The sequence below is a fragment of the Lissotriton helveticus genome, chromosome 9, assembly GCF_964261635.1.
Source record: "Lissotriton helveticus chromosome 9, aLisHel1.1, whole genome shotgun sequence".
Taxonomy (NCBI): domain Eukaryota; kingdom Metazoa; phylum Chordata; class Amphibia; order Caudata; family Salamandridae; genus Lissotriton; species Lissotriton helveticus.
This window is the reverse complement of record NC_136070.1, coordinates 151,683,939-151,709,984: the sequence shown is the minus strand read 5'-3', so window position 1 is coordinate 151,709,984 and position 26,046 is coordinate 151,683,939. Positions and strand designations below refer to the sequence as shown.

General features: G+C 50.5%; 1 protein-coding gene across 1 annotated transcript in view; it reads right to left on the bottom strand.

Annotated features, from left to right (window-relative positions):
* Positions 1-26,046, bottom strand: part of FANCM (FA complementation group M) — an 837,191-nt gene that overhangs the window by 284,783 nt on the left and 526,362 nt on the right. The gene's annotated exons all lie outside the window — the stretch shown is intronic.

Sequence of the window (26,046 nt, the reverse complement as noted above, 5' to 3'; positions counted from 1 at the left end):
ACGGGTAGCAGCAAGAGCCGACCTCTCCCAGTGGAAATCAACTGAGGCACAGAATACACGGGGATTCCCCTAACAGAAACGGATCGGGGAAAGACACCAGCGAAAAGGGTAGCGGCACGCTCTGGACCAGGCGTGTAGACTGGAGGAAGCGGACAGCCCAACCACCTGGAACTACAGCGGTGGGGTGCACCCGCCGGCTAGGATGGGAGTTGTAGCACCACAGGACTCCAAGTAAGGAACTGTGTCGCCTGCCTGACTGTAGTGGTGTGCACATTGACCACGAATCAACTGGGGGTGACATAGGAGAGCGGTCAGTTGCATCACAGACGACACATAGGATTGTTGGTGGCTCTTCCTGTGTCCGCCACCACACTGACAAATCGGAGGCCAAGAAAGACAGCGAGAGCCATAAGACACTGTGGAAGTCAGCATGGCGGGCAAGGGTTCTAAAGGTGGCACGACGCAGACCCGCATTGACAAGTATGCCTGTGACAAGAACACCTCCTCCCCAACGGAAGGGAGAACACCCGCCGGAAAACCAACAGACGGAATGGGTGGGAAAAAGGCGACACTGGACGACGTTATGCGGGCACTGACGCAGGTACAGGTTACGGTGGGCTCGATTTCTACCGAAATCACCCTGATAAGAGCGGACTTCCACAAAATGTCCGTGAAGGTGAGCTCGATGGAAGTGGTTCCCGGCCAGGTTGGGGATAGTGGCGGACAACAGGAACTGGTTCTTTGATACTCCTGAGATAGCCCAGGACTGGCTAGAAGGATGGAGGCCGGCCACTCAGCCTCGCCGCTCAAACAGGAAACCTAGGGATCAGGACACAGAAGATCATGGAGGCTCTCAAGCCTCAGGACGTATGGAGGTGGAACATTCGCTAGTGAGGGAAGGCGTGGACGACGCCGCCAATGCGGAACAATAACCACCCGGTGACTGCAGGACAATTGTTGATCAAGCTAACTGCCTAACGGACTGCCGTTGGACACTGGACTGAGGGCCTCCGAGGAGGGTAAGAGAGGCCGCCGACTCCAGAGAGTCCTTCACCCCAGCGAGCAAGTATTTTATGTGGGGGCTGGGTTAGGCACTCTGCTAAGTTGGGGGGGCGGGCGGTTCAATGTCCTTGTAGCAGGGGGGCAGGGAGGGGGGGGGGGAGTTCAGGGGGGCGTTGTTTCCGGGTTTTTCAACTCACGACAAAGGGTACTGTTTTCTAATTGTTCTAATTGTTTGACTCAAAGTAGTAGGGTAAGACACGACGACAGTGACACAATGGCCGACCCGCGACAAGGGGTACTGCTTTCTACAAGGTTGACTCAAGGTGGAGGGATAAGACACGCTGACAGAGATGAGAGGAGAGACAGGCCACAGCATGGTTTACGTAGATGCCCGCCCAAGGCACGCACATACACTTCGCTCCAAGATGGAAATGGCACACGACATGCAGGCTGACACCTTAGATAGAGGTCCCCGAACAGCACCGGTGGCACCACTGCAATTACCGTCATGGAATGTACAGGGTCTGGGGGACGAGATTAAACGGGGGCTGGTTATGCAGGGCATTAGGAGATTGGGTCCGGCTCTAGTTCTTTTTCAGGAGACACACCTGGTGGGCACTGCTAGTCAAGCATTAGATAGGCGGGGGTATCACATGATAGTGCACTCAGAGTTCACCTCAGGATCACGCGGGACAGGCATACTGCTGCGAAAATCATCTCCGTTTATACTTCAGACCATCAAAACAGATGACCAAGGCCGCTTTGCGGCGGCGCACGGGCAGTGGGAAGGCAAACCGTTAAACGTAGTGTCTGTTCACATTCCACCAGCACTCCACACAATCGCCTTTCCTGACCTAGGGAAATTCCTCCTGGAGCTCCCGGAGGGCGACCTTATTATAGGGGGGGACTTCAATGCAGTTGCACATAGCACGCAGGATCGTTTCCCTGTTCGAACACAGACGCCTGGTCCCTCCCGGATCAGCGAATTTCTTGAGGCGCAAGGGCTGGTAGACATCTGGAGGTGCATGCACCCTGACGAACAGCAGTACACTTACTACTCCGCTACTCACAATAGTTTGTCCCGCATCGACTACTTCCTCACCCTGGGCGATGGCCTCCTCACCATAGATGAAGTGCAGATCAGACCAAGGGGCATATCGGACCACTCTCCACTGACACTAACCCTGTCTTGCCCGGAGATGGCCCGTAAAAGAATATATCCAATTTACCCGGGATACCTTAAGGTGCCGTCCATACGGAAGGAATTGAAAAAGGTGACCCAGTATTATTTTGCAGAAAATGCGGCATCGGTGGAATCCCCCACGGTTTTATGGGAAGCCTACAAACCAGTTCTGAGAGGGCAAGCCATCTCAACCATAGCGGGATACAAGCACACGCAGAGAAGGGAACTAGTAGAACTAGAGCTAGAACTTAACACGGCGAACGAGGCACACATGGCAGACCCGACGGCAGACACACTACACTCGCTTCAACTTTGCCAACAACTCCATGGCGACCACCTGAGGCGGCGGACGGTAGAAAAGGATAAGTTACTTACCTGTAATCCTAGTTCTCTTCCAGGGGTATCCTCATCAAAGTCATAAGCACTGAATATTCACGCCCATGTGCGGGACCCCGGAAACAATATAAAAATATATATGTAAAAAACACATATATCTCGCTCCACATATATGTATGTACATATATCATTTTTCTCACACCAATGCAGCTCCACAACTGAGGCTAAAACAATGTAAACACATATACATGCACTGCAATTAGTAAGGAAAGAAAAAACACATTAGGTCAAATAAACCTTGAACTTTGTGTTTTAATGAGTAAAACCACTCATAAATCCTGAAAATTGCTCATAAATAGACATTGTTAGCCCTCAGGCTGCATTGTAAAACAATAGCATAGAAAATGAAACCATTTTCAACAAAAAAACTGGCACCGTGCCTTTAAGGCAGCCATGACCCCAGGCTACCCATCATGCCTCAGGGGTGACAGTTAGGTCAGTTGTTCTTTGCATGACCCTGAAGACAGGGCTCAACCACAAGATTGTAATAGTACCAAATCTCATTTACCTGGGGAGGCGGGTGGGTTGCTTATGACTTTGATGAGGATACCCCTAGAAGAGAACTAGGATTACAGGTAAGTAACTTATCCTTCTCTTCCAGGGGATCCTCATCAATAGTCATAAGCACTGAACAGAATAGCAAGCCCATCAACCCCCTGCAGGTAAATGAGAAGTACATGACCCAACCAAGCCATAACAGCCAATAACTCAGCTGTTAAACAGATTCCTCAGGGAGGCCTGGCCCACCTGGGTATCTGCTCTCGTGTCCGAATCTAGACAGTAATGTCTGGTAAATGTATGGACAGACCTCCAGGTCGCCGCTTTACAAATCTCAGACATGGGCACATTATGCAGGTAAGCTGCCGTGGCAGCTCTACCTCTAGTGGAATGCGCTTTAGGGGTAAACCCCAGAGGTTTCTGCGCCAATTGGTAAGAAAGTTGGATACACGAAACGATCCACCTGGAAATGGAACGTTTCGATGCTGCATGACCAGTTCTGATCGATCCGTAGTTAATAAATAATTGATCAGAATGTCGAATAGACTTGGACCTGTCCAGATAGAACTTTAAAACCCTTTTCAGGTCCAAAGAGTGTAAAGCCCTCTCAGCTGGAGTAGAGGGATTGGGAAAGAAAGTGGGCAGAGAGATCGACTGATTAACATGAAAATCTGACACCACTTTCGGCAGGAAAGAAGGGTGCGTTCTGAGCACCACTCTATTCAAATGAAACACTGTATAAGGCTCTTTGGTACAGAGGGCCTGAATCTCGCTCACCCTAGGGGCTGACGTAATCGCTACCAAAAAAGCCGCTTTCCAGGAAATATGCTGTAAAGTAGCTTTATGAATGGGCTCAAAAGGAGGGCCCATCAACTTTGATAGCACTAGATTCAGCTCCCAGGGAGGAGAAGGAGGCCGTACAGGAGGGTACACCTTTTTCAGACCTTGCAGGAAATCTTTTAATGCTGGCAACTGGAAAAAAGAGGTTTGTGAAGGTGATCGCCTATAAGCAGTTATAGCGGCTAAATGCACCTTAATGGAGTTAAACTTCAAACCTGCTTTAGCCAGGTACAACAAGTATGGAAGAACTGCTTCTTCCTGACTGTTCACCGGATTGTGACCATTCCGCATGCACCACATATAGAACCTCTTCCACTTGCATGCGTAAGAATGTCTTGTGGAAGGACGTCGTGCTTCTCTCAGAATGGACATGCAGTCTTGTGGCAGTCCTAGATGGCCGTACTGAATGACCTTAGGAGCCATGTTGCCAAGTTCAGTGACGGAAGGTTGGGATGGTGAATCCTCCCGTTCATCTTCGATAACAGGTCCGGCCTGCATGGAAGCCTCTTGTGAGGAGACACTGACAGGTGAAGTAGGTCCGTGTACCACCATTGCCTCGGCCAGTCGGGGGCAATCAGGATCATTGTTGTGCACGAGGATGGAAGATCGAGCTACTTCCGACAAAGTGATCTGATCGTCCCAGCGATCTGATTGCTGGTCCCATTTGTCCTCCAGTTCCTGCTGAAGAGGACGCATCCGAAGTCTGGCGTTCGGTACTAAGAATATGCAGGAAGCCATCGACCCTAAGAGGGAGGCTATCTTTCGCACTTTCTGAGTCCTGTTGCGAAGAACTTGCTGGCACTTGAGCGCTATCGAAAACTGTCTCTCCTCCGAAGGAAACACTTTTCCTACCTCGGAGTCTAGCAGAGCTCCTAGGAAGTGAATCTTCTGAGTGGGTTGGGAGACAGACTTCTTGTAGTTGACATGCAGGCCTAGACGTTGACAAAGTTCTATGCATGTCTGGAATTGATTCCTTACATTGTCTGGAGTTGGACCTTTCAACAGCCAATCGTCTAAGTATGGGTATACGAAGACTCCCCTGCGGCGTAGAGCTGCCGCCACCACTGCGACACACTTCGTGAACACCCAGGGGGCCGACTTCAACCCAAACTGAAGGACTTTGAACTGGTAGTGGGAGGTCCCCACCCGAAATCGAAGGAATCTCCTGTGATCGGGCCGTATCGGGACATGAAAATATGCATCTTGAAGGTCCACCGAACACATCCAATCCCCCTTCCTGAGATGTGGATAGATTTGGTGAAGCGCCAACATGCAAAATTTTTCTTTTCGTACATGTAGATTCAGTGTTCTTAAGTCCAGAATAGGCCTGTATTCCGCCTTTTGGCCCTTTTTTCTGACCAGAAAATACCTCGAGTATACTCCTTTCCCCCTTTGAAACACCGGCACTCTCTCGATGGCTGATTTCTCGAGGAGTGTCGCTACTTCTTTCATTAACATTTGTAGCTGGTGACTTGACGTTGACATCGGAGAAACGGGTGGAGGTAGACGATGGAAACGAAGACAGTACCCTTTCTGCAGCGTAGACAACACCCATTGGTCTTTCGTAATGGCCTGCCACTCTGTCCTGTGATGTGCAATACTTCCTCCCACTGGAGTGGACAACGGCGCTGGGGGAAGTGAAGACTCATTGCTTCTGCTGAGGCTTGTTGAAGTTGTTGCCTTGGCGCTGATTTCCATTTCCTTTGGAAATGCGCTTGCCTTTATATTGCGATTTTTGTTGGCCTTGCTGGTTCTGGCCCTTCTGACTTGAGGAACAGAGGATCCTCTTCAGGAGGACGATATTTCTTGAGAATCCTCGCTGGGACTGACTTCACCGTCGCCGGAGTCAGGAAGACCTCATTCACTGTATCCATTATACCCGGGACCATCGGCAATAAGGGTTTGGGTGCCGTTCTGTGCTGCAGGGTTTCGAAGATGACCGTCGTCTTGATCTGCGGAGCTGTCATAGGCACTCCTAACTTCAGGGCTTCCCTGCCAAAGATGTCTTGGAACGAGAAGATATCCTCAGTTGGGGATATTCTCGAGCGTGGACTGTTGGTTAGAGTCGGAGAGTAATTCCTGTGAGATTGGGTCCGTGATGAACTTGAAGAGCTATGAGTTCGCCTGGACCTAGATCTTCCTCTAGTTGAGCGCGTTCTAGAACGAGATCGCTCTCTGTGACTAAATCTTCTTTTACTTGAATGTCCTCTAGAACGAGACCGTTCTTTCCGGCGGGAGGCTTGATCTCGATACGCCCTCAACCGATCTGCCGTCTCCTTGTCCTCGGCCTAGTGGTGAAGAGGTCTATACCACCTTGGGGAAAGACGAACAGGAGGAGACTTTTGGGTGCGACCCCTCTCTGGCGAACGTGACCGTGGAGGAGGCTGATCCGATTGATCCTGCTGCGACCTTGAAGGGGACTTTGACTTCTCCCTATCCGAATCGCTGTCTTCCCCATCCGAGGATCTGCCACTTCGAGATGCCGAGGAGGATGAGGATAGGCTCACTAGAGACCGTCTAGAGGAAGACCTCGACCGACCTTTCTCTTCTGAGACCCTCTTTTTCTTGGCAGGAGGGTCCTGTAATGGAGATTGTTCCACCTCCGCAGCCGATGCTGATCCTGGGGAACCCAGTTGAGACCTTAGGACCTGAGACTGGTCCAATGGTTCACTCTCCATCTCCTGCATCACCTGCCCCAAAGGCGACCTCTCCTGCGATCTTGAAGGAGAGATGTTCACTGGCTGTGAATCGCCCCGCTCCCTGGATCTCCGCTGATCCGTTGACGGTGGCTGTTTCGACGCCGAACGCCGAGCAGATAGACGCTCTCTCGACGTCGACCGGGATCTCCTCGACGCCGATCTCGAGTGTCGATGACTGTCCTTCGCCATAGAGCGTCTAGCCGTTGAAGGATGCCTGCTCGACGACGACGGAGGCTGCTACGTCGGCGATGGAGGGTGCCTCGAGGTTGAATGCCGCTTGTCTGAATGCGACGGAGGCTGCCTCGAAGTCGAACGCCGTTGACCGGGCGTCGACGTGGGCTGCTTCGACGTCAATCGACGATGTGTTGGCATAGGTTCCCTCGACGCCGAACGACCACGACTAGTCGTCGACGGAGGTTGTCTCGACGCCGAACGCCGGTGGCCAGGCGTCAACGGAGAATGCCTCGACGTCACAGCATGACGATGCTGCTTTGACGTCAGTTGGCTCGCCGTCCAACTCTTATGCTTCGACGGTGACCTATCCCTCGACGCTGTCTGTAGCGGAGGTACCTTGGATGTAGACGCTGAAGACATCTTCTTCGTCGCCGTCGACTGCTTCTTCGATGCCGATCCCGACGCCGAAGGTGAACAAGTCGGGGCTTCTTTCGACGTCGACCGCGCCTTCCGACTTTTCTGCTTCTTGGGAGATCTTCCTCTCTCAGAAAGTCCATAAACTCGAATTCTCTCTCGGTCTTTGAGAGTTCTGGATGATAAAACCTGGCAGTGATCACAGGTTTTTGAAGAATGAGAGTCTGGTAGGCACAGGATACACACTGAATGAGTGTCAGTCTTGGCCATCTTCCTTCCACATGAAGGGCATTTGTCAAAAAGGGAAGGCATTTTGACAGAAAAAACACATTTTTTAAGACTAAAAAAAGGTAGCAGTAGCGCCCTAGGTCTAAAAGACGTCGAGTGAAAGCAAAAATTGTAGATTCACAAAATTATTTTTTGACAGAAAGCCAAAAAGAAAGGGAGCTGATTCACCAGGGTCCTGACTGAAGGAGCCGGAAAGAACAACTGACCTAACTGTCACCCCTGAGGCATGATGGGAAGCCTGGGGTCATGGCTGCCTTAAAGGCACGGTGACAGTTTTTTGTTGAAAATGGTTTCATTTTCTATGCTATTGTTTTACAATGCAGCCTGAGGGCTAACAATGTCTATTTATGAGCAATTTTCAGGATTTATGAGTGGTTTTACTCATTAAAACACAAAGTTCAAGGTTTATTTGACCTAATGTGTTTTTTCTTTCCTTACTAATTGCAGTGCATGTATATGTGTTTACATTGTTTTAGCCTCAGTTGTGGAGCTGCATTGGTGTGAGAAAAATGATATATGTACATACATATATGTGGAGCGAGATATATGTGTTTTTTACATATATATTTTTATATTGTTTCCGGGGTCCCGCACATGGGCGGGAATATTCAGTGCTTATGACTATTGATGAGGATCCCCGGGAAGAGAACATTACGGCGACCACACATAGAATATATGAAGTAGGGGACAAGGCGAGTAAACTCCTGGCCTGGTTGGACAAAAAGAAGGGTGGAAGTAAGAGTATACTGCAATTGCATGATGCTGACGGGATGTTACACACGCGCCCATCGGCGATAGTAGACGTGCTGGCCGACCACTTTTAGAAGGTCTACACCCCTGACGTCGACGTAACGGCGGGGGCGGCAATGGTGGCTCCTCGCGATATACCAACACCGACCCTATCGCAGGAGGAGGTGGATGAACTTGAAGCCGAATTGTCGCCAGAGGAGGTACAATTGGCCATTAATGCGATACATTCCGGCAAGGCGCTTGGCCCTAACGGAATCCCTATCGAATGGTATAAGGCAATGTCGGAAACGCTAAGTACGCCCCTGCTGGGTATGTACATGGAGAGCCTTCAGCGGGAGATCCTACCCCTCGAACAGCGGATGGCGACCATTGTGGCAATTCCGAAGCCGGGCAAGCCGCCCACTGAGTGTGCGTCACAGCACAGGAGTACGGCGTTAAACCTCCGTATAGTGCACGGAGCTGTGGCGGGAGCCCCGCTATTGACGGAACCGGCAGCCATCTTGTCATTGGATCCCAGGATGGCATTTGATATGGTGGAATGGCGGTATCTCTTCGTGGTGCTTGCCCACATGGGCTTTGGCCCTAAATTCATTTCCTGGATACGGCTCTTATATGCGAGTCCAGTGACACACGTGGCGGCGAACGCCCACATTTCCCGCGAAATACCATTGGCTAGGGGGACGAGGCAGGGATGCCCGCTCTCACCTCTGCTGTTCGCGTTAGTCCTAGAGCCACTGGCCACCGTAATCAGAACTACCCCGTTATTGAGAGGGATACGCTGGGGGGAAAACTTGGAGGACAGAGTCTCCCTCTATGCTGATGACATGCTGATATACTTGACGGACCCGGAGAAGGGTATCCCGGAGCTCCTGGCACTGTGTGACGCCCACGGGCGGGTATCTGGGTATACGATTAATTGGACGAAATCAGTGATCTACGAGCTGAGGGGTCCTTCTCCGACTCTTCCCAGTGACTGCCCGCTAGCAGTAGCGGACACCTCCTTTAAATACTTGGGGATTCACGTCACGCACAGCCCCGTGGACTTTTATGAGCGAAATTTGCTGCCACCACTTACTCGATTAAGGAATGATGTGAGACACTGGAAGGACCTTCCTCTGACGCTGTTGGGGCGGGCAGCGCTGTTTAAAATTATGGCGCTGCCACGTTTTCTTTATGTGCTTGAGAACGCACCAACCCTGGTGCCACCACGATATTTCCAAAAAGTGACGGCAATGGTGACTTGTTTATTATGGGGCGACCGCCCAGCCCGGATAGCGCATCTGAAGCTCAATAGAAGCTGGTACGACGGTGGGATAGCCCTGCCAAATATACAATTGTATTACTGGGCGGCACACCTTAAGGTTCTCAACCAATGGTTGCACGCCCCGCAGAACGACCCGGCCTACCTCGCAGACAGAACACAGTTGGGCACGCACAGTCTGCCGGCACCGCTGTACCACAAGGGACTGGCAGCAAAACTAATGGGTCTGACTAAACACACAGTGACACTGTGGCACAAAGCACAGATGAGGCTTAAGTGGGGGGGAGTCATAAAGAAACTAACACCCCTATGGGACACTAAGGCATTGGGTCACCTACGACACAGCAAGGAATTCACTCAGTGGGACAATATAGGAATCTCCACAGTGGGAGACATGTGGACAAAGGGAGGGGTGGTCCCGTTCTCCCACCTCCAGCAACAGTACAACCTGGGTCCCAACGAAACCTACCGATATGTCCAAATTAGACATGCATTGATGACAGCAATTGCGGCAGGTACGGAGGTCCTGGAATCCTCTCCGCTGGAGGATCGCCTACTTACTGATTGCATACAGACTAGCGCCACCTCCCTCACATACCGTAAGCTGCTGAATAACCTGTCAGACCCTTGGGGCAAGCTGCGGGGAAAATGGGTGGGCGAACTAGGTGATATGGACGAGACGGACTGGAACGCTGCGCTGGCGTCCCCGAGGGAAGCGGGCATTTCGGCTAGATTCCGACTGGTGCAGCTTAAGATACTGCATCGGGTATACTTTACGAGGACCACACTACATAAACTGCACAGGGTCGACCACCCGTATTGTCTTTGGGGCTGTGGAGACGAAGGTACCTTCTTGCATACACTCTGGGAGTGCCCGATTATCGCTGACTATTGGCGGCAGGTGCTACGCACCATCTCCCAAGCTCTAGAGGTATCACTTACACCCGACCCACGTCCGTGCCTGCTGAGTGTGTGGGGCCAGAATGACCTGACGCGCCAGGGACAACTGTGGGCCATTGTGGGTATCATGGTTGCCGAGCAAGATATAGCACAGAGATGGGGGGCGGTGGAATCACCGACTTTGGCGCAATGGTGCAGAAATATGAACATGCTTATGGTGACTGAACGAGCGGTATACAAAATGAGAGCCAACCCTCGCAAGTGGAACAAGATCTGGCTACCTTGGAATAGTTACCGGGAAGACCTGTGTGAATCTCTGTTGGAGGAAGACATTGAAAGCTCAGAGGATGAGGAGGAAGTAGACTGAATAGCTCCGATCGATGACTGACAACAGTGATGAAAGGGTACAGTAGGGGCTGCTAGACTGCCCGAACGGTTACTTTACAGGAACCTTAGGGGTTGGGAGGGGTGCTGTAATCGTCTAGACTGAACTATCAGTGTAGACGACTGATTGAATGGTTGTGATGCTGTAAGTTGTCTACCAAAACTATTGAGTCACAAGTTGAGTTATGTTTATAAAAATATAAAAGTGGGACGATCTTTGATTTTGACAAGAAACTGATATCGTATTTATTGCTGTTATGTTAAAATTTGCTGCCGGACCGGAGGTTGTCGGCTGAAAAGCTGTGTATCAACTATCTTCGACGAACGTTATGTGTTGCTGCCGGCCTCAGGGTTGTAGGCATAATGCTGTGTACTATTGGCAAATGAATATAAAAGTCTTAGGTAAAAAAAAAAAAAAAAAAAAGTAGGATGCTGGAGGTCATGAGGCCCAGCAGCATCAGAGTCAGTCTCACCAAAATCTAGGATAGAGGCTGAAACATCGGTAACACCGCCCAAATATCCTGGACTCACCATTCGGGAGGATAGGTCCGAAACCGTACGGTGTACAGGACAGCTCCAATGAAAGGGAGCATCTAAGAGGGAGTCAGGCGTGACTTTGGCATGTTGATAGTGAACCCCAGGGACTGCATGAGGTCGACTATAGTCTAGAGGTGGGAGATGACAGCCTGTGATGAGCCCACCTTCCATGGCTAGTCGTCAAGATAGGGGTAGACTGGCACCCGCGATCTCCGCAGGGGAGCTACAACCACCGCCACCATCTTGGTGAACTTCTGAGGGGCACTGGTGAGGCCAAAAGGGAGCACAGAGATATCAAGTTTCAAGTTTATTTTATTTGCATAGTTCGTTAAAACCATTGCAATACAAAAAATGTCATTACAGAACAATTTTTACATATAAGAATGTTGAAAGTTAGGCTGAAACCGTCAACATTATCGGCGCCCTCTTGCTCTTCTCGAACCCTTTCGTGCACGTAAACAGCCGCCATTTTGAACACCATGGCTTCCCTGCCCTTTTCTGATAACCAGCGCGTCTCTCCCTCTCCTAGCCTCGCAGGCAGCCCCCACATGCCGACAACCCCCTGCTTGCACCTGCCTTGAGTCATAAACCCCTCTTCGGCGCTGCTCTGCCCCAGGCCCTCATCCTGTTCCCAGCGCGACACCTCCCTTCTTCCCTTTCATGATCCCCGGCCCTTAGATGCAAACCCCCTTTTCCCCGTGTGCCCGTTTGTCTTCCGCGTTCCCAGGCCGACACCCAGCTCTGCCGATACTATCCCTTGCCCCTCCCCGTGCAATAGAAAGCTTCCCTCATCAAAGGACCCCCGAGTTGATCAAAGCCCCCACCCCATGAGATCCGATCGAACCCCGCATTCCATGAATTGGCGGAATATCCAGCTGCGCGATAGTCATCACCTGCTGTGACCAGGGTGGGGACTTCTACTGTAGATATGTGTGGGAACGGGCCCGAAGGGGGATTCCGAGGATGTCTTTTTCGTACATCAAAGTATTAACAAGAATGTGTTTCATGCAATAAAGTGATTAACTTGTGTATAAGAGGCCAGGCCTCAGAGATGCGAGCAGAGCACCTCAGAACGATACCTGCTGTCCAACTGACGTGTTTCTCCTCCGGAGAAAATAAAACCTTGTTTCCTGCCTTCCAGTCTCCAGCGCCTGCCTCTTCATTTGTTAAATATCTTGTGGGTTCAAGAGGCGACACTGCCGGGCAATACTTAAGAACCTTATATTCTGGTTGGTAGCGTTCAACCCGTTTACAATTGGCGTCCCAAGCGTGGGGCCCATCAGCGACTCGTGGATCCAGTGGGAGAGGTCCTGACGACAGAGTGAACGACTGCAACGATCGGGAGCGCGCCTGTCCGATAGACCCTCGTCTGACAGCCGATCATCCGAACTTCACTGGTTCCGAACAGACCTCTCTCGAGTGATCTACGGTCCTGACTGGGAACCATCAGGAGTGCCGCGAGGATAACGGAGAAGAGAGGACGATCGGGCGCTGGATTCGGAAGACAAGAAACTGTCCATGCGGTCCGGGTAAGGTCGTGTAAACACGACAAGTTGCGAAATAATTGCTTGACTGTTTAGGAAATACTAGTATTGCTCTTTTTATTTATTTGGAGATTCGCTGTCCGCAAACGGAGAAACAACAGGCTCTCTCTTTGCAAACAGTGGAGGATAGGTAAGGCAGCCGTCGTGCCTATTTTTTTTCTCCCCCACTGAATAATTACTTGAAACTGAACTGTTGTTCGCAAAACTATTGTTTTCTGGAGATTCTCTGTCTGCAAACAGGGAAGAGACCTCCCTTTTTGCAGATAGTGAAAGGGGTAGGTAACGCAGATCTTTGCGGACCTACTCATTCTCCCCATTGAATATTTATTGGTCTTTTTGTTATTTGATTCATGAGGTATTCACTGCCTGCAAACAACGTAGAATAGAAATATTCTGTCCAGTCTTTGCACACAGTGATAAGATAGGCAGTGCTGACTTTTTGTCCCTCGTTACGAGCCGTCATGTCTGTCTTCTCCCCACTGATTAGTAGCCTGTTTAGCCCGGACCGCCTATTAGAGATGGACCATCCAGCCCCACTGGAAGGCACCCCTAATAAGGACATGTTCACGAAGCATGGATTGATCTCTATAGCCTATAGCAAACTATGGCATAAATACACGAAAAAGGATCGAGAAAGCCAGTGGCCACTGATAGGATCCTTCGATGATGATAAAATAAAAGCGCTAGAAACAGCCCTTGGTAAAAGCAAGACAACACCCACTATGCTTGATAGTTTCGGCATGTGGCGCAAAGAAACTGAACAACGTAAAAAGAAAACTGAGAGTAGGTTGGGAAAAGAGCTGCGAAAAGCAGCCCACCTAGCCGCCCAGAAACTGGAAAAAGAGATAAAAGAAAGAGAGAAAGCTAAACAGAAACTAGAAATGGAAACATCGAGCCAGTGTCCGGTTAGAACTTCCTCCACGCTCTACCCTGATTTACCCTCGAAACAACGAGCCAACGAGGATCTGCTGTTAGGTCCTCCTATCATCTACATGCCCCCTCCATATGCCCCTTCCCAACCCCTAGCGCAGCACGCACCACCCCCAGGTGCAAACGAAAGTACCGCCACAGCTTCGGCCCCCATTGCCTCTGTGCCTGCCGAACCCTTTGTGTTAAATACTGCATCAACGACAACGTTAGGCGACCCTGAGACTCGAGGGGCTGGCCCTGCAAGAACAAACAGACTAAGCAAAGATGAGCGAGCAGGGATCGACCGGATAGCAAAAGCACTGATAGGAAGGAAGGAAGGTGAGGAGCACATCACGGATGTGTTTAACTCATATACTGGGAGTCACAGACGACATTTTACCGTACGACTGTGTTACCATATCTTGAATGCATACGAGGACCGATATCGAGACAAAGGTCCCGAGAACCTAACGGCTCTGTACCGGAAGGTCGATATCGGGGAAGAGGGCGAGTGTGATGTGTCGGACCTCCTTACGCGTACGCTTGAGGTTTTCCGCCACCTCACTGAACGAGAATCGGGGACTAAACCCGCGACACCCGTAGCAACCGAACCTCAAACTGAACAACCTAACACCATGATGCCAATACGAGAGGCTGCCCCTTACTGGGTACCACCCCGAGGTTCAGGGACTAACGATGATGCAAACCACCAGGATGCAAAAGGAAGGGTAGTGTACAACTGGGTCTACCAGCCCTGGGACCGGCAAGAGATTCTGACATTCCGGAAATCTCTGCCCGACCTACGTAAAAACCCCACTGCCTTTTATACTGAATTGGGTACAGCCCTGGGTTCAACGATTATGACCCTGGCTGACATCGACTTGTTCTTTGGGTTATGTCTACCAGCTGATGTATGGAAGCAAATCCGGAAAGTCGACCACCTTGAGCTGTTTGGACATACCTGGTCACAACTCGATGATCTGGATAAACAACGGGGACCAGGACAAAAGCCTTTGAAATCCATTCTAGACCTTCCGGATAGAATCGTAGAGAAATTAAAATCCCTGATTCCAGAAAAGAAAGTGGACTGGTCGATAGTAACAGCCTGTCGCCAGAAACCCCAGGAGGATGTATCGGAATACTTCTCCCGGTTTGAAACGGTGTTCTCTGATTACAGCGGCCAGGACATGACCACTGCAACCGGACACCATCTGTTTGTCCAGAATTATGTTAAGGGTCTGTCATCGGAGATCTCCCAGAAACTACAGGCCAGCGAGAGTAGTTGGGCAGCCTCCAAACCTACAGCTATTCTCCAAATGGCCCAATATTATGAACATCAGAAAAATGAAAACGATAGGGCAACAGAGAAAAAGAAAAAGGACCTGAAAGAGAGGGTGATGATTGCCAAACTGCAAGGGGTGACTATAGGACGAGACCAATATCGGGGAAATTACCAGACGAACGTCCCTAAGACTACATTTCCCCAGGACCGCACTCTGACTTCCTACAGTGGACGCACAGACCTTAGAGAGAACCAGTGTGCTTTCTGCAAAGGAACTGGCCATTGGAAATCCCAGTGCCCAGTTCTTTTGGAAATAATCAAAAACAGAGACCCCAGGGACATAGCAAATGGACTGAGAAATAAGGGACAACAGCGAGGGCCCCCAAATGACACGACTAACGACAGATCAGGCAGACCAAATACGTTTGATCGACCCAGGCAGAACCAATATCAGCAATCCGACTATGAGGACGCCCACGACTTCGCATAGGACAGCCAAGGGCAAGGGAGGGATCCAGTCGAGCTCTATGTTGACCAGCAGGGCCCTTACGTCACTGCTAAGGTCCTGGGTACCAAGTCTCCATTTCTGGTAGACACTGGCGCAACCCGTAGCGCGTTATCTAAACGACTGATTCCAAGGGCACCCTTGTCTGGCTCACTCATAACATCGACAGGTTTCGACGGAACGCCCTCAACTAACCCTTTGTCTGCCCCGATTCTCTTTGACGTAGAAAACAACACCACTGACACCACGTTTTTGCTCTCCTCCAATAGCCCTGACGCCATTATGGGACTTGACTTACTAAAACACTTCCGAGCGACGATCAGATGTTCTCAAGATGGAGTTCGAGTGTTTCTTTACGACAACCCCGTTCTGCTTAGACATTGCTCTCCCCAACACATGTTTTCCATCACCGAAACTGACGCATCCCTGCTTGACACTCTGCCTCCGTATCTGTGGGCCAAAACGGATTCGGACGTAGGACGTATGTTGATTGACCCAGTGCACATTACTGTCCGACCAGACGCAACACTCCCAAAACTTCCACAATATCGGATATCGCCCGAGGGCGAGAAGGCATTGGTAAAGATTATCCAGTCACTGATAGACGCAGGAGTGGTAGAGGAAGTGGTTAGCAACATTTGCAACAGCCCTATCTTGCCCATCATCAAGAAACAGGGAGAGGGAGATGAGAGAGCATACCGTTTTATCATCGACCTCCGAGAGATCAACAAAGTGGTGGTACCCCAGTACCCTGTGGTCTCAGACATCACCACCATCCTGACTTTGATTCCTCCTACTGCCACCACCTTCACTGTCATCGACCTCAAAAATGCATTCTTTTCCATCCCCATCCACCCAGACAGCCGATATCTCTTCGGCTTTACCCTAAAAGCCCGATTATATAGGTTTTGCCGAGCACCCCAGGGCTACACAGAAAGCCCTAGCATCTACAGCCAGGCCCTAAAACGACAACTGGATCAAGTCCAGTTACCCGATGGAGTGGTGTTGGTACAATATGTCGATGACATCCTTTTGGCAGCTGACACTACCCCATTAGCGGTTACCGCCACCATTCAACTCCTACACTTCCTTGCGGAAAGTGGTCACAAGGTCTCCAAGAAGAAGTTGCAATTCTGCCAACCCCAAGTCACTTACCTAGGCCACCTTTTGTCCAAAGAAGGAAGGAAACTCACTCCCGACCGGATCCGAACCATTCTTGAAACTCCTGTCCCTAAGACCCAGAAACAGGTTCGCTCCCTACTGGGCCTCACCTCCTTCTGTCGACAGTGGTTACCAAACTTTAGCCTCATTGTGAAACCGCTGCTTTCTCTGCTAAGTAAAGACATCCCCTTCCCTCTCCCTTGGACCCCTGAGTGTCAGACCTCCTTCACTGAACTACGAGATGCCCTTTGTTCGGCCCCTGTCCTGGGTACCCCAGATTACAGAAAGCCCTTCTCCCTTTACACTCACGAAAGGGAGGGGTGCGCTTTGTCCGTCCTGACCCAGGCCACTGGCCCGAGACAACGACCGTGCGCTTACTTCTCTGCCACTCTTGACCCTGTAGCCAGGGCCTTACCTGCCTGCCTTCGAGCCGTGGCTGCTGCTGCAATCTCTATCCGACAGAGTGAGGGGATCGTACTCTCGAATTCCCTCACGGTATTGGTACCCCACGCAGTCGACACCCTCCTGAACCAAACCAAGACGCAACACCTGACGAGCGCACGACTGACCGGATACGAACTGACTTTGCTTGCACCCCATATCACCCTGAAAAGATGCACCACACTGAACCCGGCAACTCTGTTACCCTTACCAGAGAACGATCCCAATGTTCACCCTATACATGACTGCGTGACTCTCACAGACGAACAGACTAGAAGTAGGGTTGACCTCAGAGACACGGCTTTCCCTGACCCCGACGGGGAGCTGTGGGTGGACGGTTCTTACATCAAACTCCCCGATGGCACCACTTCCGCTGCCTATGCAGTCACCACGGCTCGAGCTGTAATCGAGACAGCCCGCATCACGCAACGATCTGCTCAGGCAGCGGAACTAATTGCCCTAACACGAGCTTGCATCCTAGCAGCAGGAATCACAGCTAACATCTACACCGACAGCCAGTATGCCTTCGGGGTGGTTCACCATTTCGGACTCCTTTGGAGGGAGAGGGGATTCTTGACCTCACACGGCACACCCATTCTACACGGGGATCTAGTCTCCGCCTTGATCGAAGCTGTCCTTCTCCCCAAAAAGCTTGCGGTCATCAAATGCCAGGCACACAAAAGGGTGACGGACATTATTGGACAGGGAAACGCGCTAGCCGACATCACTGCCCGAACGACAGCTGAAAATAGGACGACCACGCGTATGTACGTGACCAGGTCACAAGCAGAAAACTGGACTGACGCTAAGGACACTATCAGAGACATTCAAACGGCTAGCACACAACACGAACTGACTGAATGGACACGGGTGGGAGTGAAAGATGACGAAGGCTGCTGGCGGACAAAAGCCACAAACAAGTGGTTGCTACCTGACTCATACCTGATTCCCATACTGACCATGGCCCACTCCCCTGCCCACATAGGGTCAGCCCCCATGATCGAACTTGTCTCCAGAGTTTGGCACAATGATAAAATCCCAGATTCCGCCAAACGCCTGGTCCAACAATGCTTAATATGCCTGCAACACAACCCCGGGAAAGGAACTGTAGTACCCCGGGGGGGATTTGGGGTCCCAAACCACCCATTTGAAGTCCTGCAGATGGACTACATCCAGCTAGACAGGTGCCAGGGCCTAAAATATGTACTTGTTGTGGTGTGCGCATTTAGCAAGTGGGTGGAAGCATATCCAACCCGTGACAACACCGCTATGGCCACTGCAAAGGTACTGTTAAAGGAATTTTTTCCCCGTTACGGCCTCTGTCGTATCTTATGGAGTGATAATGGCCCCCACTTCATAGCCGAAGTTATCCAGCTCATCTTAAAGGGATTGGGCATAAAACAAAAATTTCATGCAGTCTTCCACCCCCAATCTGCCGGACTTGTTGAGCGACACAATGCCACACTAAAGCTTAAACTGGCCAAGATAGTGGCTACCACGGGTCTGAAATGGCCAGACGCCCTCCCACTGGCATTACTATCGATGCGCTCTACCCCCACCCGACATCACTTAACTCCTTATGAAGTTGTCTTCGGTCGACCCATGAGTGTCTGGTCTGCCCCAAAACCTACCTCCATTCATGACGTCCCGGACGTCCTAATGTCTGATTACCTGTATAAATTGACTGAAACTCTGTCTGTCATTCATCAGCAGGTGCAGCAGGCCATCCCCGATGCTTCCAGGGGTCCGGGCCACACCATCCAGCCTGGGGATTTCGTGCTGATCCGAAATTTTCAGCGATCGAAGAGTTTGGAACCCCGGTGGACGGGCCCCTGGCAAGTGTTAATCACCACCCGGACGGCTCTTCGTGTGGAGGGGAAACGGCACTGGCTGCATGCACACCACTGCAAGAAGGTCTCTCCGACCCTAGCCACGACGGAAAACATCGACAACCAAGAAGAGCTCCTGAACAAGGACCGACCGTCACTGGCCTGCTATCCGGATACTGAAGCGCTTGAACTTTCAAAATTCTCTGATCCCACTGTGCCATCCAGAGAAGGGTATTTCCTGCGTCGAAAGGAGGGAGCTTCGGCTAAGTAGGCCACGGACCGAGTTAAAATCTCAGAACGGTGACCTAGACACAACCAAGGGTCACCGGGAGAGAACTAAACAAAGTCTGTGGTTCTGCCCGCTACCGAGCACCTCGAAGATGATGGAAGCGCCAGATAAGAAGATGATGGAAGCAACAGGAAATACCCGCTACAGAAACCCAAGAACAGACAAACTTCACAGCTCAAAGACAATTGTACTCTTCATCACAATCCTCTTCTGCTTTGTCCTCATGACCACGCTCTGGATTATGGAGGAACATGCACCTGCTCACGAAGCATTCCTAACCACTGCTCAGCCTACCACCATGAAGGAACATTATCTGATTTCGCTCTCTCCTCAACTAAGAGAAAGGCGAAAGGAGTTTTGGAATAACTCTTTCGTGCAGCTACTTCACCAACACAATCTTGCCACCAATGCCACCAACTGCTGGATCTGTGGGTTGCTACCCCACGCCACTGGACACTCGATACCATTCATCCCTTCACCTTTCTCTGTTCACGGCTCCTGCCTTGCTTGGCTGATCCTCCTGCAAGAAAGCTATAAGGACAATGCCACCTCCAGCAGAACCGCAGCGCATTTTTCTCACGGGGTCGGGCGGAACAAAACAAAGACACACTTCTGCCCGCTGACCCCCCACGACTCAATCCACGTGGACATCCCTGAAAAGGAACGAATCGAAATGCAGGTGTTTAACAATCCAACCAGACCCACCTTCTCTTATCTGCGGAAACGAACGGCTGCCACTCTGACTGTAGCCCTGTCGGTCATCAACGTCACAGGCCACATGTGTGTAGAAGGACTTGGGACACAGCTGGTGGGCCACAGCGCCTGCCGCTTCACCAGAACTTTGGATTCCACGGATCCACCATCCTTTGTGTCATCCCCAAACATGTACTTCGTCTGCGGCACAAAGGCCTACACCTGGCTCCCCAGAGGCTGGGGGGGCACTTGTTTCATCTCCTTCGTCCTTCCCCCGACTTATGTGGCCCCAGCGGATCACCATAGACAAAAACGAGCCAAAGACATTGAGCAAGCCGACTCAACAGGAGCGCAGTTCCTCGATGCTATGAAAGGACTCGTCCCCCTCTGGGGCCCGATGGCGAACAGCCGCGCCATCCGACATCTAACTCAGGCAGTTGAAACAACCATGAACATCACAGCTGGTATCTTTGCTAACAACACTGCCGAGCTCCAAGCGGTCCGTCTGGTGGCTCTTCAGAACCGCCTGGTTCTAGATGTGGTTCTGGCGGACCGTGGAGGAGCATGCCGCATTATTGGGTCCAGCTGTTGTACATACATACCGGACAACTCACCCTCAGTGTACAAAGCCATCGAACACCTTCACAGACTCTCTTCGGAAGTCCACCAAGAACAAGAAGAATGGTCGCTTGGTGGTTGGTTCTGGGACACCGTTAAGAACTGGGGCTGGAGACTGCTCACCATTATCCTGATTCCTGTAGTTGTAATATGTGGTCTATGCTTAGGAATTCAATGTCTGCCACCTCTGTGTTCTTTATGTGCAAGTTGTATTTTCCCCAAAACTACGGACTTTGGAAGCGAACGCGTGAGGGCATTGTATGATACCGAGGTTAGGAATTTGATGAAAATTGACATTGAGTAAGCAAGTTGGCTAGATATGTTGAAAAGGGAGGACTGTTGAAAGTTAGGCTGAAACCGTCAACATTATCGGCGCCCTCTTGCTCTTCTCGAACCCTTTCGTGCACGTAAACAGCCGCCATTTTGAACACCATGGCTTCCCTGCCCTTTTCTGATAACCAGCGCGTCTCTCCCTCTCCTAGCCTCGCAGGCAGCCCCCACATGCCGACAACCCCCTGCTTGCACCTGCCTTGAGTCAAACCCCTCTTCGGCGCTGCTCTGCCCCAGGCCCTCATCCTGTTCCCAGCGCGACACCTCCCTTCTTCCCTTTCATGATCCCCGGCCCTTAGATGCAAACCCCCTTTTCCCCGTGTGCCCGTTTGTCTTCCCCGTTCCCAGGCCGACACCCAGCTCTGCCGATACTATCCCTTGCCCCTCCCCGTGCAATAGAAAGCTTCCCTCATCAAAGGACCCCCGAGTTGATCAAAGCCCCCACCCCATGAGATCCGATCGAACCCCGCATTCCATGAATTGGCGGAATATCCAGCTGCGCGATAGTCATCACCTGCTGTGACCAGGGTGGGGACTTCTACTGTAGATATGTGTGGGAACGGGCCCGAAGGGGGATTCCGAGGATGTCTTTTTCGTACATCAAAGTATTAACAAGAATGTGTTTCATGCAATAAAGTGATTAACTTGTGTATAAGAGGCCAGGCCTCAGAGATGCGAGCAGAGCACCTCAGAACGATACCTGCTGTCCAACTGACGTGTTTCTCCTCCGGAGAAAATAAAACCTTGTTTCCTGCCTTCCAGTCTCCAGCGCCTGCCTCTTCATTTGTTAAATATCTTGTGGGTTCAAGAGGCGACACCGCCGGGCAATACTTAAGAACCTTATATTCTGGTTGGTAGCGTTCAACCCGTTTACAATTGGGTTCTAAAAATTAGTTCTAAAAATGCTCATGGCCAACCGTGAACCACAGGTACCACCTGTGGCCAAGCAGGATGGGAATGTGAAAGTAAGAGTCCTGCAAGTCCAACGCTACCATCCAGTCTCAAGGGCAGACAGGACCTGAACCAGAGTGACCATCTTGAATTTCTCCTTCTTAAGGAAGAAATTGAGAGAGCGTAGGTCGAGGATAGGATAAAGGCCTCCGTCCTTCTTGGGCACCAGATATTAGTGGGAATAGCCAACAGAACCTTCTTCTGCCGCCTGCACTCTTCTTGATGCCAAAAGTGATGTCATTTCCTGACGGAGAAGAGATAGGTGGACCTCCATCAGCCTGTCGTACGTGGGTGGCATGAAAGGGAGGGGCAGTCTCGAAGGGGAGGGAATTGCCTCTTAAGAAAATCTGCAAAACTCACCTGTCCGATGTCATGGACTGCCAGCGGAGCAAGTGATGGCAAAACCTGCCACCGACTGGGGGCCCACGAAAATATGTGGGCAGACTAGGAGGGTTTGGAGGGTGCGGCTGTAGGGAGGTTGGTGAACCGACTTGACCACTGGCCACCCAATCCACTGGGGCTGGTAGAAACCTCGGCCGCGGTGATGCAGAGGTTGGGAAGCTTGCGCACTGCAGTGGCTGGGCGGGTAAAGACATAGTTGTACGCCCCTTCCGTGGCCACAAAAGGTGCGAAAGGCGGATTGAGGGTGATGAGCGGCCATAGAAAGGACCAAGGACCTCGTCGTAGCCCTGCTGTCCTTAAAACGCTCCAGCGCCGAATCTGTCTGGTCTCCAAAGAGACGGGAGCCATCAAAAGGCATGCCCATGAGGGAGGACGGGACATCCCCAGAAAAGTCAGTCATCCTCAACCAGGCGTGGCGTTGCAGGGCCACTGTCTGGGAAACCCATCCACCTAGTGAGTCGGTAGTGTCCAGTCCACAGTAGATGTTAAACTGCGCTGCATCCCTCCCATTGGCAATAGCCTGGGAGAGCACAGCCTGGGCTTCCTCCGGGAGCGTTGGCAGCACCTGCACAACCGTATCCCACAGCACATAGGAAAAGTCTTGTGGTGTTCAGAGACCACAGTGTCAGGCTGGCAGAAGAAAACATCTTCTTTCCAAGATTGTCCTGCCTCCTTGATTCCCTGTCCAGGTAGGGAATGTGTCAGGATTTAAGTGGGACGTGGAGGCTTGGACCACCAAATTCAATGAGGTAGGGTTTTGGGTTAGAAAATGTGGTTCCACCGGACCTGGCCGGTGGCAGCAGGCAACCCTCCGGTTCACAGGAGCCCCTGTGCTGGGCTTGGACCAAGGCCCAAGTAGGACATCAGTAAATGCCTCATTAAAAGGGGAATTCAAGATTATTTAATCACAGTGACTAAATCTTTACATCATTATGTATTGACTAGATAGAGACTAGGTATAGTGCATCATCTAGTCGCTTTTCCTGTAATGAAAACATGCCCCCCAAATTCTACACCCTGCCCCTGTGATGAGCTTTCTAAACAAAGCACAGTGCACTTTATGCTCTTTTTTAATTTCTACCTGTATTTTAGGTGTTTTTATTTAAAACCGCTTTTTATTAAACATAATGTGAGATCGTGCCATGCTGCTATAAATTTCTTGTTGCACTGAATGACCCTGGAATTTTTTTTATGATGTGTCATACATTCTAAAAGCAATTAATGTAAGGAAAGGTATTGTCCTTGTAAACTGAAAAAGAAATTGACATAATGTGAGATTGTAACATGCTGTTATGAATGTGCTTTTTTTGCTCTTAATTATTCTGGAATATGTCACTTTGTTGTGTAATAGTTTTTTAAAGTATGCTATTAATTCTGTAATTGCTTTTATGGTTGTTCTAACAACCAGAATAAAGTATATTGAATTGAATTGCCTCATTGAAAGGGAGAAGCAGTTCGGATGGGGACACTCCTGGCTGATGCACTTCGTTAAACATTCGTCTTGACTGCCACAGACAGCAAGCTACAGTCCAGGACCTCAGCTGCCCTCCAAACTACCACTGCGAGTGAAACTCCCTCCTCCGTAGCCACAGTAGGGGGAGAAATCATGCCAGTATCTGGAGAAGTATCCTGTCCACTGGCTTCACTCAGATCCTCAGCCCAGTCGGTCTTCATAAGGTTGGTATTCTTCAGGGTCCAGTGAGCTCTCCCAATCCTCCTTGAGTCCTAGCCCGTAAGAATAGGGCTAAGGCTATGGCCTGGAAGGCATGGCTCAGGTCGATGCCGGACGACACCCCACTGGCTCTGTGTCAGTCAGGGATGAGAAAGGGAATGGCGCTGCTGGCGCAAGTAGTGTCAGCCTCAGGATCTGCTGCAGGAAAGGTCGAGGTGGCACAACCGGCGCCAACTTGGATCCATCTGTGGATCCTAGGGGCCCGACTGGCACCAGGGCTGGAACCACCAGCGTGGATCCACTAGGGGCCATTCCCGAACCTGTGGGGCCCGAAGGCGTACCGGAGGGTATGGGCCACCCAAAGATGAGGAGCATGGCCTCATAAAATTCTCCAGCTCCCGGAAACTCGAGTTTTAACCGCAGAGCCAGGCCTTGAATGGCAATGCTCCCTCGTTTTGTTGGCCAACGGACGAGGTGTAGTCGAACCATACTACGACTTCTTTTTGTGGGACTTGGACTTACCCGAATGGTTTAAAGACTTCAGACACATCAACCGCTCCCGGGACCTCCCTTTCAGCAGGGAATGTCAAGGCGTTGCACATCGAGCCACCATAAGCTTGAGGGCTCGCTACCTCAAGGCCTTCGAGTGCATTGCACAGAAGTCGGGCAGGCCTTCGTGCTGTGGTTTCACTCGAGGCACCAAAGGCTCAAAAGATGCGGGTCCCATCACCGACATCTGTCGGTGACCGGCACAGCATGGCTTGAAGCTAGCCTTCTTTGAAGACATAACTTCAACTCCAGGAGGTAAACCTCTTAAAAGACTTCGACAAAATGTCAAAAAAATCTAGTCAAGAAGAGACTATGGGATAGCTCTTCCCGGATCAAGAGCGGAAAGAAAAGAACGGATGTCAGCGCACATGGGTGGCGTCTATATATGCACTGCGAATGTCACTTCCAGTGCTGTCGATGCCAACGTCACGCAAAGCTGGACAACACCACTTACCGGCACACAGGGTACGGGCTCACGAAAAATAACAGAAGCGTTGTGGCACCTAGGGAATTTTCTTAGGTATGGAATCTGTGGCCAGAAGTCTCTATCAGACTGTTTGGCTGCATCATTATGTACGGAGTTCTCACGGAATTGGTGGGAAACGCAGGGGGTGTCCGAGACAACCCTCTAGTAAAAGCCTTTCACAATGCAATGTGAGAAAAGTGAAAATGAAACTGATGTACGGTAAAATCTTGAAAAGGCCCAGAGTTGGTTTCTTATAATATTGTACTTGGGGGCCTGACTTTCACCAGATGGAAGAGGAAAGGTAGTAGTTGGTAAGGTCTGGAAGACCGGGATGAATACCCTTCTTCAAAGACCAGATTCATAAAAGTTTCCATTTAGCTTTACACATTTTCTTTGTTGAAGAGGCTTAAGCTTGAACGATCATTCTCCTGCACAAGTGAAACATCCAGGTGGGTGAATTCTCTGCGGTCAGAAGGCAAGCAGTCAAAATTAGCTACATCAGATGCAGAACTTGTTTGCCTTCCTTGGAGAGAAGTCATTATGGGCAAAGGGTTAAGTCTTGAAGGTAAACAGAGGTATGAAAGATGTAGAAGGTCCAAACAGTAGGGCGGTCTCCAATTGAATAAACACACATGGTTCTTTCTTCATTTAGATCACTCTGGTGTTTGGAAGGGGGGGGGCTGACGCAAAGCATAGACAAACTATCAAGGTACTGATTAAGTTTTGTCAAAGCTAGGGAAATGGTTGGAGCATTGTTGGCAGACTTTAGCTTTTCCAGTCTGATTTACAGATCAGGAAGGTGCTCTCTACAAAAGGGATAAAAGAGCTGATGAAAGAATTTGGCACCATCAAAGAAGAATTCAATAAAGAACATATCAAAATATTGACTTCCTCCACTCCAAATCTATCCACCCCATATCTATGCGTCATGAACGAAAAGGCACTAGAGACTATGTGACAGTATTGCCTCCAACAAGTAAAGCGGACATTACGACTGTTCCTACAGAGTGTAATCTAACCGACAACCCATCCGCACACCACCCTTTATCCTACATTAAAGTTGATAATATTTTTACTAA